Source organism: Pinus tabuliformis, chromosome 8 (genome assembly GCF_031772625.1).
Source record: "Pinus tabuliformis cultivar Carrire ecotype Pingquan chromosome 8, CPIR1, whole genome shotgun sequence".
Classification (NCBI taxonomy): Eukaryota; Viridiplantae; Streptophyta; class Pinopsida; order Pinales; family Pinaceae; genus Pinus; species Pinus tabuliformis.
In genome coordinates, this window is record NC_142294.1 from 927,642,123 (window position 1) to 927,654,918 (window position 12,796).

Below are 12,796 nucleotides of genomic sequence, written 5' to 3' on the forward strand. Positions count from 1 at the left end.
TAAAGTCTCCAAAAAATGCGTGTAGGAAGAAGGAAGTCCAACAATTACAATTGTGACCATAAAGCTATCATCAATTGCTGGAAAACCAGCATTAATGATTTCCTGCCTAATATTCTTAAGTCTTGAGATATATTCAAGTACATCACCTCCTTCAGTCAATTTTTGTTGTAACAATTTTAATTGTAGATCAACTTTCTTTGATTCAGGCTGAGTATCAAAGAGGTCTTTAAAAGTTTTCAAAGCAGACCATGCATCTGTAGCATTTTCTATATGGACATACATTTCATCATTCACAGAAGATTTAATAAGAGCTAAGGTTTTAGCATTCTTAACTTCCCATTTTGCTAGTGCAACTGCATCTGTGGGTTTATTCGGCTTAATATCTCCATCACATATATAATTCATTGTAAATGAGGGTGCTTTCGATGAGACGGTGCCATGCTTTATAAGATTTTGTGCCTTCAAGTTTGTCAGAATCAGAAAACAAATTAATAAACTTAGACATTGTAGCGTTGAAGCTTCGCACCAAGAATCAGAACAAAAATCTCAAGATGGACAACACAACACACCACGTAAAAAACACAATCTATCGGGGCTTGGCCTTGACCCTCATATAGTCGTTTGAAGCAAGAGAAAAATGACTGAGCTTTGCACTTGGCTCTAGTCAATTTCTCAAAAATTACAAGGTAACTTTCAAAATTTGACTTTTACAATGATGCTCTTGCAAAAATTGGTAAAAAAAAGTTACCCCCCCTCAAAGTAAAATTACTTTGAGTTACAATGCCACACTTATCTCTCCAAAAAATAATTACAAATAAAATCTCCTTATTACTCCAAAAAAGTTACTGCCCTGAACATTTACAAATAACCCCTCACACCTTATTTCTCCAAAAAATATTTTTTACAAATAAGAGAAAATTCCTTATCTCTCCAAATTACAAGTTACAAAATATAAAAAAAAAAAACCTTATTTCTCCAAATTACAAACTATAAAAAAAAAAAACTTATTTCTCCAAATTACAAACTATAAAAAAAATTTATGATTCACCTTATCCCTCCATCTTTTCTCTAAAACTCCCATTAAAAAAAAATAAGTGAATTTTACGTGACTTTAAAGCATATATCATGCTTTTTTTTTAAAAACCACACCCACATCATTTTGCTGAAATTCTCTTTTGTTTATCCATGCAGGTAATCTTCAAGAATTCAATTTTAAACTTCCAAATAAAAATTTAAACCGCTGAATATTTTTAGGTTGTCCTCCACGCTGGTAATACAGAGCGCTGGCTTCGCTGGTTGACTGGTTGGCAACGTTGGCTGGTTACATTTTCCACGATGAAGATCCCCTCAGGTTTCCAAGACCGTTGGAGTTGATGACAGTCTTACTGTAATGCAGAAGAAATGTCACCAGTCACTGTAACGTGAACCAAGAGCCACCGTCTAACTGTGAAATTGGATGCAGAGTTGTCCAGTTTTTGTTAAAAAGAAAAGAAAGTTTATTATGTTATTGATTTTAGATTTTTTAAATCTGAAAAGCAATTTTTTGAATTATTATCAAAAGTGCTGAATCCGTTTCTGTGGAGGTTGCTGCAAGCAAGCAAATCCATTGTGCGCTCTCGCACCCAATCCGAGAATGTGAAGAATCTGGTAATTTTGCTGGTTGTTGGTTCTTTTTTACCTTCTGAACAGTTATCTCTTCTTCAGATTCTTCGCTGTCAGATCCCTCATCAGACGGCTCATCCTCACTGTCGTCATCACCACTGCTTTCTTCTATCGGTTTCCCTTCATAAAAAAAAAAACCAATTTTCTCTGCACCATTTGTTTGCAAAGGCTTCTTTACCTTTTCTTCTTCGAAATCCCTCTCTGAATCATCACTTGATTCTGCGTTACCATTCCTTATAGCTGAAATTGAACCATTGTTTGCCAACGTCAAGCTTTTTTTAGCCGCAACAACCAGTTTTCGAGTAATCGAGTTAAGATGGAGTAATCGCGTTAAGATGGAGGACATGATATGATGTCAAAAAAATGAATTAATCAATCACCGTGAAGGCAAGGCAGTACACTGTGGTTGATGGGATTTGTTTGCCGGAGGAGGAATTCCATGTCTTGAATCTGCAACTCTGATACCACAATAATGGCAGAAGTGTCCTCAGACACGTAATTTTATTAATAAAAAAAAATAATTACATAATTTGATTTTGCAAGAGTTTACACCCGAACATCCAAACACTCTTGCAATGAGCTATTTATAAGCTCCATGTCCTAACTACCTCTAATTATGGATCACTTATTAAATAACAAGTGTCTGTTTACAATAAATGCTATTCAAACCAACTAGCTAACAAATCTCCTAAATTAGAGCCTAAGATACGACACATTTGGAGAGTCATATCTAGTTACAACAAAATACTAATTCTAAATAATTAAACATTCTAGAATAATAATTATTAATTTAATATCTTAAATTAATAATTATTTTATTCTAATTTTATAACCTATGATAAGATTGTATTTTTGGATCATCTAACAAAAATGTCTTCTCAAATCTACTTGGGAGAAGATATGGTAAGAAAAGTCAAGGTTAATAAATGAAAGGATGAGGGGGTAGTCATGACATTAATGATAGGTGGTTGAAGGGGAAGGATGATGAGAGGAGAGGGGGGGATCCTTGGTCTTGGTTTTGGTTTTGGTTGTGGTTTTGAAGGATTTTGTTTTGGGAGGAATGTGGAGAAAAAGAGAAGGGAGAGAAGGAGAGTGTTTTTTAAACTTGGACACACTACATCTAGTTGGACTTGGGCTCGGAGGGCTAGGGAACCTGTGGAGGTTCCCTAGGCTAGGAAATACTTCCTAGTTGGATGGGAGGCAAATCCAGTCGGGTAGTCAAGAGGAGCATCCCAACAGAGTCAGGATCTCAAGAGCATCTCAACTAAGCTATTGGAACAAGTATTCCTCCACTTATTGATTACTTATGTAAATGGTTGCAATGAAATTCTTACTTATTTAATTTGTGGTAAATAAATTTTAATGGTATATTGTCATCAAATAAATGTTTAGATATAAATAAATTATTTCCCTTCTTATTGTGTTTAAAATTAGATAAATTTAGTTTTTAGTTAGAGGGCCCTAGGAGGGATCCTCACACATGGTATCAGAGCCGGTTCAAAATCTGAGGCCTAACAATGGCTCTCCTTCATCTAAGCAGCCGTGAGTAGGGGGTATTTATTTTTCCAAGTGCTTAGGACCTGCACCTTACCCCAACCACAATAACAGGTTTGTTTACACAGGTGCACTCGCTCACAAGGGGAAACATGCCTTTCCAAAATCAGGTCATAATTACCTTACAGAACCAATGTCATCCTTGTTTCCTTGCATTAAGTTGCACCAGTACTCTAGTATTTTGTTATGTTGTTTATTCAAGAAGCTTCACAAACTATCCCCACAATGACATAATGTAGCCCTGAAATGTTGAAAACCGTGCATCCCAAATGCCTTGGACAACCCTCGAAGAACATCAAGGTTTTTGCTTGCTTCTTCCTTGATTGACCAGCACACCCATGCTCCTCTAGAAACCTGTCTACATGAAATAGCTCACAATGCCCACCTTTGGTGCAGCGAGGTTGTTAAGAGAAGGAACAATTTCTGCACCAGTACACCGAGCTATATGCTCTAGAAGCTTCTTCTTCACATTCAGTACCAACGATATTTCCTTGCTCAACAGATATTCTTGTGCATGATGAGAAACAATTTTCTCTACCAGCAACACATCGGGACGATGTGCTTCTATCCTTGCCATAGTCATCTTCCGATGATCCATCTCCTACTCCAGCAGAGTCTCAAAAGATGACATCTGATTTGAGACACGTTGATATTCAAGTGCCCCTCCCAAGAGAAGCATCCTTGGATTTTTGTACCTTTGTGTCATACGCTTATGTTTTACATTCTTTGAGCAGACAATTCCCTTAATGATCTTGTTGTCACTTCGATGCCCTAAAGCTATGCACTTGACCTTAACATATCCCCTAGGATCCATTCCTCCTCCTTTTCTTGTGTCTGGCTTTACAAAAGTCACTGCTTGCCATGACAATGAAGTGACTATTTCAAGCCAGCTCTCATTATAATTCTCCTCACCCACAGATACATCTGCTCCCTTTAGTAGCTGTGCTACAAGAGCTCTGAAATTTCCATCCAAAATCATTCTCATAGCTTCTCTATGATCTTCACTTGACCTTTCCTTGCTTTTAAATTCGTTGCTGCTAAAACTTCCTGATGAGTGTGCCAAACCCCAACTCCCATCTTCATCAATCATGCTAGTCTCTATTTCATCCTCAACATCTTCAGGCTTAGGTAGTACCCATATAGCACCATTGTTCTCAAAGTCAAAAGGTTGCTCTCACTCTGAGTTTCAGCTTTGAAACATGACTGAATCATCATTGCAGTCATTAAAATTTTCTGTATCCTCTGTCTCTTCTGCTGACCTTTCTGATCTACATGACATTTGCTGCTCCACAAGTATATCATTTTGAAAGCTTGGACTCTTGCTGAGAACATCTTCAGAAATGTTTTCCACACTGCTCAAACCATGTAGCTAAACAACCTGATTCATGGAATTTTGAGAGTTCGTATTATTGGCACAAATGTTTTGTAAAATGTATCTAGAATGGAGATCTACGCTTACATGTTCTCCAAAGTATTCTTGCGAGTGTCGCAAAAGCCCTTCCTAAGCATCCTCTATGTCTTTACTATATTCATCCCCTTCATCGTCACTCCTGCTTTCTCCCTCGCAGTGGCTCAAAACCATTGGATTGAGGTGATTTAGCAACAGAACTAGAACTAATATGTTGATATGGCCCAGTCAGATACACTGTGCTACTACTGCTACTGTCCAAACTCATAGTAGAAGGAGAAGGACAAATACCATGCAGCGGTGGTGTTGGAGGAAATTTAAACCCATTAGACTGAGGGGCTTTCACTTGTTCCATTAGCTTACATATGCACTATGAAATTCAGTATACGTGATCAGTTAAGAAAGCCTTGTTGTCTAAGTTTTTAAACTCTAGAAATAAAACAAAAGATCAAAAAAAATGCACCACTCCACATTATATCCAGTAAACTATAATTGGAGCTATTTGTGAGTGCTCCAACGGCACCAAAATAACACATTCTCAACTGTTCAAGATGACTCAGTTGTGGAGAACGCTTCAATCTCCCCCCGAATAAAGCTTAGAAAAGGCGAGCTTTTGTAGCCATCCAACACACTACTTGATAAACCGTTAGTCTGTATGAAACACTTAATCCTTTGAACAAATAAGAAATAGTTTAACAATGTTCAAGGTCACTAAATGAACTTCTTTTAAATCCTGTTAGACCACAAAGAACAAAAAAATGAATTATGTTAATGTTGTGATCATGAAGTCGTCAAGTGGGACCAAACCCAAATCCTTGATATTTTTACTATGCTTTGCATCTAACATCATCACTTTAGACTTTGCCCAACTACATTCAATGTCCTGCTACACCCATTAATCCAACCATGTCATTTAATGTTTCATTTCCAGAGATAATCAACCACAAGACGCTAAGAAAAGTCGTAAATATATGGCATGTTGCCTCGAATGTTGTCAAATGATAATAACTATTTTCAAGATAGGTTTGCACTATAGACAGTTTCATGTATGGTCACAAATAGCTGTATAAAACCCTGATAATCTTTCAAGATTCATCCAGTCAATAATGCCTGCAATCCATCCTTGCAATGTTGTGAATAAGCTAGCATCCCCCAGAATTCTGCTAACATACAACTCCAAGCACTTTTAATTCATAAATTCACCTGTTATCTGCTCATATGTATGCCTAGTGGCCATTTTCATCTGCAAACTTCTACTCTTCAATCTCCTTAATATTCAAATCTAAAGTTTTGTTACTGTTATATTCACTAGAAGCACAATCAACATCTTGCTGGCTTTCAGCTCCAGTGTCTTCTGAAATGGACATGCTTATAGAAAATTTAAAATGCTTTACCACTTTAAAGTTGCTTGCAAGTTGGGATATGCAAGCTTCTATAGCTGGTGAACCTGGTATGACCTCCCTTGGAAGCTGAGGTAGGCATTCTGGTATACATTCCTTCTTTTTAGAAGATGGGGAATATAGAGAAAAGCATGCCCGAGAGAAAAAAAAAAAAAAAAAAACCCTGAGAATCAGGCACTTTAAGAAAGGATCCAATAGGAGGTGTGCCACACCACGTAAAGTGAGTTAGAAGTTGCAAGGACCTCTCCCCATTCTGCAAAGAAAGAGGAAAGCAATTTGTCTGCTTGATCATAGATACCCATGCCTAAATTGGTCGCTGAGAGACCAACCAATTTGCAGAAAGATGGTAAGGGAGATGTAAGGAAAAATGTAAAAAGAATCACATTACTTTGATATCGAGAACTATCTGTGGTTGTGTTCACACAGGGAGGTTGCGCCTTTGGGGAAAGGAATAATGTAGCTGGCTCCCCTCGTTCTGCACCACTGATGACCTTGAACATATTACTGTTGGCACTATCAATGATAATAAAGAGAGGCTTTCTTGTAAAGGGAATGATATCACCTGGGTAAACAGTGTTAAGAACTCTATTTCCCCGAGAACTCAACAATAGCCCACCCCCACTGTTCTTGATTAAGTGCCCCCTCTCATGAACATCAATCTTGTGAGATGTGGGGCTATCATGTGGTGAGCTCATTGGAGAAATGGAGTTTGCATCTGATGATGTATCTATAACATGTCGATCAAAATGAGATTCTACCTCTTTGTAAGTGCCAGAAGTTGTAGTTAGTGACAGAGTACCTCGAATTCCCATCCCTAATGCTGATATATACAACAACACAACACTATCAGTTGGTAGCTCTTCACAAATTATGGCTAATATAGCTAGGAAATGCATAGCAGTGGGCCGATATAGGATAGCTTTACGTAGATTTGGGGGTAAATTTGGATCGGTTATATCATCCATAGGATTCATGCGGCATGAACCTTGTCCAGTGAATGATCTATTCATTCCTGACTCTATTGTTGGCGGCTGATAGAATATCCCACTTGGCTCCCACTCTAAACACTGGAGCATTCTGAAAGTATCAAGAGTACCCTCAACAGATTTTATCTCATTATGATGATAGCTTGTAAGTAAGTCATCTATTAATTTTAAATCCTGTCTTCCTCCCACACCAAGTTTCCCATTTGAAGTCTTTTCATAAAAATATATATATATATATTTTTGTTGTTTTGTTCAAATGACTTTAACATCTTTACTCAATCTATATAAATATTTTTATTTTTTTTGTGAAACTCTTATAGAAATTGAAGTGTTTATATATATATATATATATATATATATATATATATATATATACAAAAAAAAGTCTCTATCGAAATTGAGTCATAAATATTGACCTAAAAGCTTCTCTCAATTCCATTAGTTTCAATGAGTTAAGAAGTTATGAACATTATATGTTAAATACATTTTGAAATTAAGATGTATGTGTTTGGTCTAATGCAAGTATATAAATGATATTAATTTTCATTCTCCATTTTATTAATATCACAAAAATGGCATTCTTCCATCCCACAATATTTTAGACTTTGTCTATGAAGCTCATGAGAATTCACATTTATTTTAGCAATGCTATTTTTCTTCTTTAATCTAATTATTGCAAGTATATATATATATATATATATATATATATATATATATATATATATTGCTTAGAAACCTTGCTTCAAGGACACTGCCTCTTCAAGAGGTGAGACCAATTGTTTATATGTCCTATATGAGATCCCAAGATTCATAAAATGGACATAAATGATTTTAAAACATAATATAAGGGTTGGGAAGGAACAACTAATGGCCATAGAAGGAATACATGACTAAAAATGGTATTATTCACATTAATATTTAACTTAATTATTTGAATATATTAAACCGAGTTATTAATTAGCTTAATTTTAAATTATAACTATGGTACTAAAGAAAACAATTTTGTGTAAGAGCGTGACTTACAAGTACATTGCACCAGTACCCTAGTGAGTATCAAGAGAAAATTTTTAAGTTATGTAGAACTCACACATGAGACGATTGGGTAGATCCTTGGGAATCTTCTCAGTATTAATAATGCTTGTTGACGAGCATAGTAAAAGAAAAACTTATGAGTATCGTTATACACATGTATGTGAGTCAGCTAAGAGTGGACAAGTCCTAAATTGGATTAATGAGTCTTGCGTATCATACATATATTTGAACAATTCAAAATGGTGAGGAAACGAAGAAATAAAGGTCAAGGAGAGTCATCACAAGGACCTCCTACAAATAACCCATTACCTTCACCAGAGTTGGCTCTCATCTTGCGTTCCCTAGAAGCAATTAATGAGACTTTAAGAGGGCGCTAAACAATTGAAGTAGAAGTAGAGCACCCTCCATCATGGTTAGGAAATCTCAAGGGATCAAGAGACACTGATAGAGGACCTCCAATAGAGGACATTACTAGGGAGCTCCAAAGGATTAAGCTCCCAGAGTTTGTTGGAGGTCGTTCTAGCAAACGTGCAGAACCCTAGTTAGAAGGAATGAGAAGGTGCTCTGCACTAAGAGATTATACTTCCAATTCAAAAGCTAAAATAACGATATTCCAACTCAGAGATAGTGCTCTGAATTGGTGGGGTAACTTAGAGCATCAACTACACCTCACTACGGACACAATTACTTGGGAGTTATTTGAGGAGAGATTCAGGAAAAAGTACCTACCAGCATATTATGAAGAACAACAGGTAGGAGCCTTCCATGCCTTGGTACAGGGAAATCGTATGGTAGAAGAATATGAGATTAGATTCATGGAATTGGTCATGTATTTCTCCTACATGGATATTGACCAGTGCCAAGAAGATCATTTCATTTATGGATTGAACCCTAAGATTAGGGCAATGGTGCAGATGTGGAAACCATCCTCAGTTGCAGAAGTTGTGGAACATGCTCATTATGTTGAAGAGAACTTAGACTTAAAGGGTGGAAAAAAAACCATTTTTCCACAACAACCAAGGTTTATGGGGAAGGCCCCTCGTACCTTCCCCAGGGGGGGAAGTTTGAGGCCACTGCCATATGGAAACAGGGTTGTACCCAGAGCACCGACAATGGGGATTTCAATGGTTACTAGTGCAGCTTCACCCGCAACTCCAAGAACGCGTGCAAATCAAGGTCATATGTGAGGAGAAACAAGTAGGGGTAGGGGTCCCAAGGGAAGGAACTCTTTCCAAAGAACTCCACAACATTCTATTCAAATTCTACCATGCATCACTTGTTGGGGATGTGGGGGACCTCATTACCAGCGTGACTGTCCTAAGTTACAAACTAGTAACAACTGTAGAGAAGGAAAAGCACCAATGGGGGGAGCAAGTAGCCACCATCGAATCTATGCAGTAGTTGATAACCAACAAGTTGAACACCAGTCTGTCGTGGTAGAAACCTCAAGTATGATAAACAAAGTAAAAGTTAAAATTTTGTTTGATTTAGGTGCTACAAATAGTTTCATTTCACCAGTTGCATTAGAAAAATGTGGGTTGGCAGCCTATGAGCACGATGCCTTTAAACAAGTTGAGATGGCTTCTGGGATAAAAAAAAGTAGTAGGACCTAGTGTTGACCAATGTCAGGTAAACCTCAGGGTGTGTATAACTAAGTTGAAGGCATATGTCACAGCATTAGGGGCGTACGATGTAATTATTGTAATGGACTGGCTAGAAGCTCATTGAGCTTTGGTAGACTGTTTCAAGAAGAAGGTGATTTGTTTAGATGATGAAGGTAGGTCAATTGAGATTTGTGGAATCAAGAGAGGAGTATCACTACGATTCATATCCATGATGAAGGTAAAACATTTTCTCTGACAAGGTTCAAACTATATGCGGTCGAGGCTGTAAGTGACTAGAAAGGATCCTCCCTAGATCAACAACCAATTTTGTCAAAATTCAAGGATGTTTTTTCTAAGGAATTGCCTGGATTACCTTCTGTAAGGGCGATTGATTTGAAAATTGACCTAAAACCTGGTGTAGAACCAATATCTAAGACACCCTATAGGATGAGAACTCCAGAAATTTGTGAGTTGCGGATGCAGTTAAAAGAGCTCTTAGACTTGGGATTTACCAAACCTAGTATTTCACCTTGGGATGCACCAATGATTTTTATCAAGAAGAAGGATGGTTCCTTAAGACTATGCATAGATTATAGAGACTTGAATAGAGCCACAATAAAGAATAGGTACCCGATACCTAGAATAGATGACCTATTTGATCAAATGAAGGGAGCAACGGTTTTCTCAAAGATCGAATTACGATCTGGATACCACTAATTGAGGATTAAGGAAGGTGACATCTCAAAAAATGCATTTTGAACTCGGTTTGGGCACTATGAGTTCGTAGTTGTTCCATTTGGTTTGACCAATGCACCAGCAGTATTCATGAGCCTCATGAATGGTGTGTTTAGCAAGTATTTGGACCAATTTGTGCAAGTCTTTCTGGATGACATTCTTGTGTATTCCACAAATGAAAAGGAGCATAAAAAGCACCTAAGGGTTGTATTGACTTGCTTAAGGGAAAATAAATTCTATGAGAAATTGTCAAAATGTTCCTTCTTTCAGAAGAAAGTTCATTATCTTGGGAACATCATTTCAGGAGAAGGGATTTCAGTTGACCCGGAAAAGGTAAAGGCCATAATGGATTGGCCAGTACCGAAAAATGCTCATGAGGTGCGTATTTTTATGGGGTTAGCAGGGTATTATCGCAGGTTTGTGGAAGAATTTTCGAGGATTGCAAAACCCATCACCACATTACAGTGAAAGGGGATTAGGTATGAATTCACATATGAATGTGACATTGCATTCACAAAATAGAAGAAGTTACTAACTAGTGCACCGATCCTTCGAGTACCGTACATGGAAAAAAACTTCATTGTCTACACCAATGCTTCGAAGCAAGGATTGGGAGCAGTATTGATGCAAGAAGGCGGAGTAATAGCTTACACATCTAGAAAGTTGAAGAAACATGAAGAGTTGTATGCTACCCATGACCTAGAGTTAGCATTAGTGATGTTAGCTTTGAAACTATGGAGACACTACCTTGTTGGGAGATGATTTGAGTTAAGAATAGATCATTAAAGCCTGAAGCACCTCTTCACTCAAAGGGATTTGAATGCTAGACAAAGGCGATGGAGCGAATTCATGAGTCAGTATGATTTTTAGATCTCATACATTAAGGGAAAGGAGAATGTGGTGGTCAATGCACTAAGAAGAAGGCCATGAACCTTCTCCCTAGTAGCCTTGGGGGTAAATTTGAGGAAACATGTGTTGGAGAAACTCTTTGAAGATAGTTGGTATTGTTGTAAATAATACTGAGAAGGGGGGTGAATCAGTATTAGCAAGTCAATAATATTTCATTTCCATAATCAGATTGATATACGCTACTTCTGTTAATTAAACTTGAGTGTATACGCAGCTCTATGTAAGGCAACTACCATATACTTTTCAAACTTATAACTCAGTTAATTCATCATATGTTGATCTTTAATTTGTGCATCAGAACCATATAAACGGTAACCAGGTGTAGTAAAACAGAACAAACAATCACACACATGAACACAAGATATAAGGTGGAAACCCAATGTGGGTGAAAACCACCTACTGCAATCGTCTCTATCTTCCTTTAATAAGAAACTTCTTTTTACAATTTTTGTACTGGTGCAGACTTATACCAGTATGCAGGCTTCTACCTGTAGAAGGCTACAACCTTCTCTCATTCTCCAGCTTCTCCTGGAAGGGAGCTACAACCCCCTAGCTCTTGTACTAGCTGTTGTGTTTACTAGTATGTAGGTGTAGGCCTACAGAAGGCTACAACCTTCTCTTTTCTTCCAGGGACCACGTTTCATAAATTTTCAGATTGGATCCATCAATAACATCAATCAACCATCAATTATATCTGCATCAACCAATCTCCTTTGCACCAACCAAAACTGAATCAATCAATCACTTCTCAGAATGTTGTAACCAGAATACAGTAACAGTAACCAAAACCCAAGCCAAAACCCAGAACACTGCAACAACAAACAGAAGTAGCTAAAGCATATTTAATTAGGTATACACTACTTCAATGTGTTGAACCTGTGTAGATACGCCGTTATCTCAAGGCGAACCTATGTATACGCTGTTTTGATATGCAGAATTGGCGTGTATACGCGCCTTTGCTAAAGTGAACCTGCGTACAGATCTGTAAATGATGATTTAAATTTTACAACAATTCCAGACATTAGTTATACCCAGATCATCATATTTACAGATTATAACATACACCATTTATTGAGATAAAAGATCAAAACCACACAACGATACTTCTCTTCAATCCTTAAGATCTTGACCCATCAATAGAACTTATCCTTCATCAAGCGCTCAAGTTCATCCTTGATTCAGATCTAGCTGTGCACCATAACCCAATCACTTGTATTCTAGATCTTGCTTTTCATTAGATATTCAATTCATGAGTGCCTTTGCCTAATGATCTTCTCCTCCTTTTATAGTCTTAGGCCTTACTCAATACCATGGTGCAAAACCACTTAGAATCAATACCTTGGACCAAATACTTGGGGTCAACACTTCAGACAAGATACCTTGGACCAATACCATGGATCAAAATACCATGGACCAAATACCATGGACCAAAACTAAGTTTTCCAACATGTACGCGCCTTTATTTCCGTGAAAGTGCGTGTGTACGCTATATGCGCCTTTTGGTCT

General features: G+C 37.4%; 1 pseudogene; it reads right to left on the bottom strand.

The window, feature by feature from the left end:
* Positions 1-5,850: 5,850 nt before the first annotated feature.
* Positions 5,851-8,373, bottom strand: LOC149238560 (uncharacterized; annotated as a pseudogene).
* Positions 8,374-12,796: the final 4,423 nt, after the last annotated feature.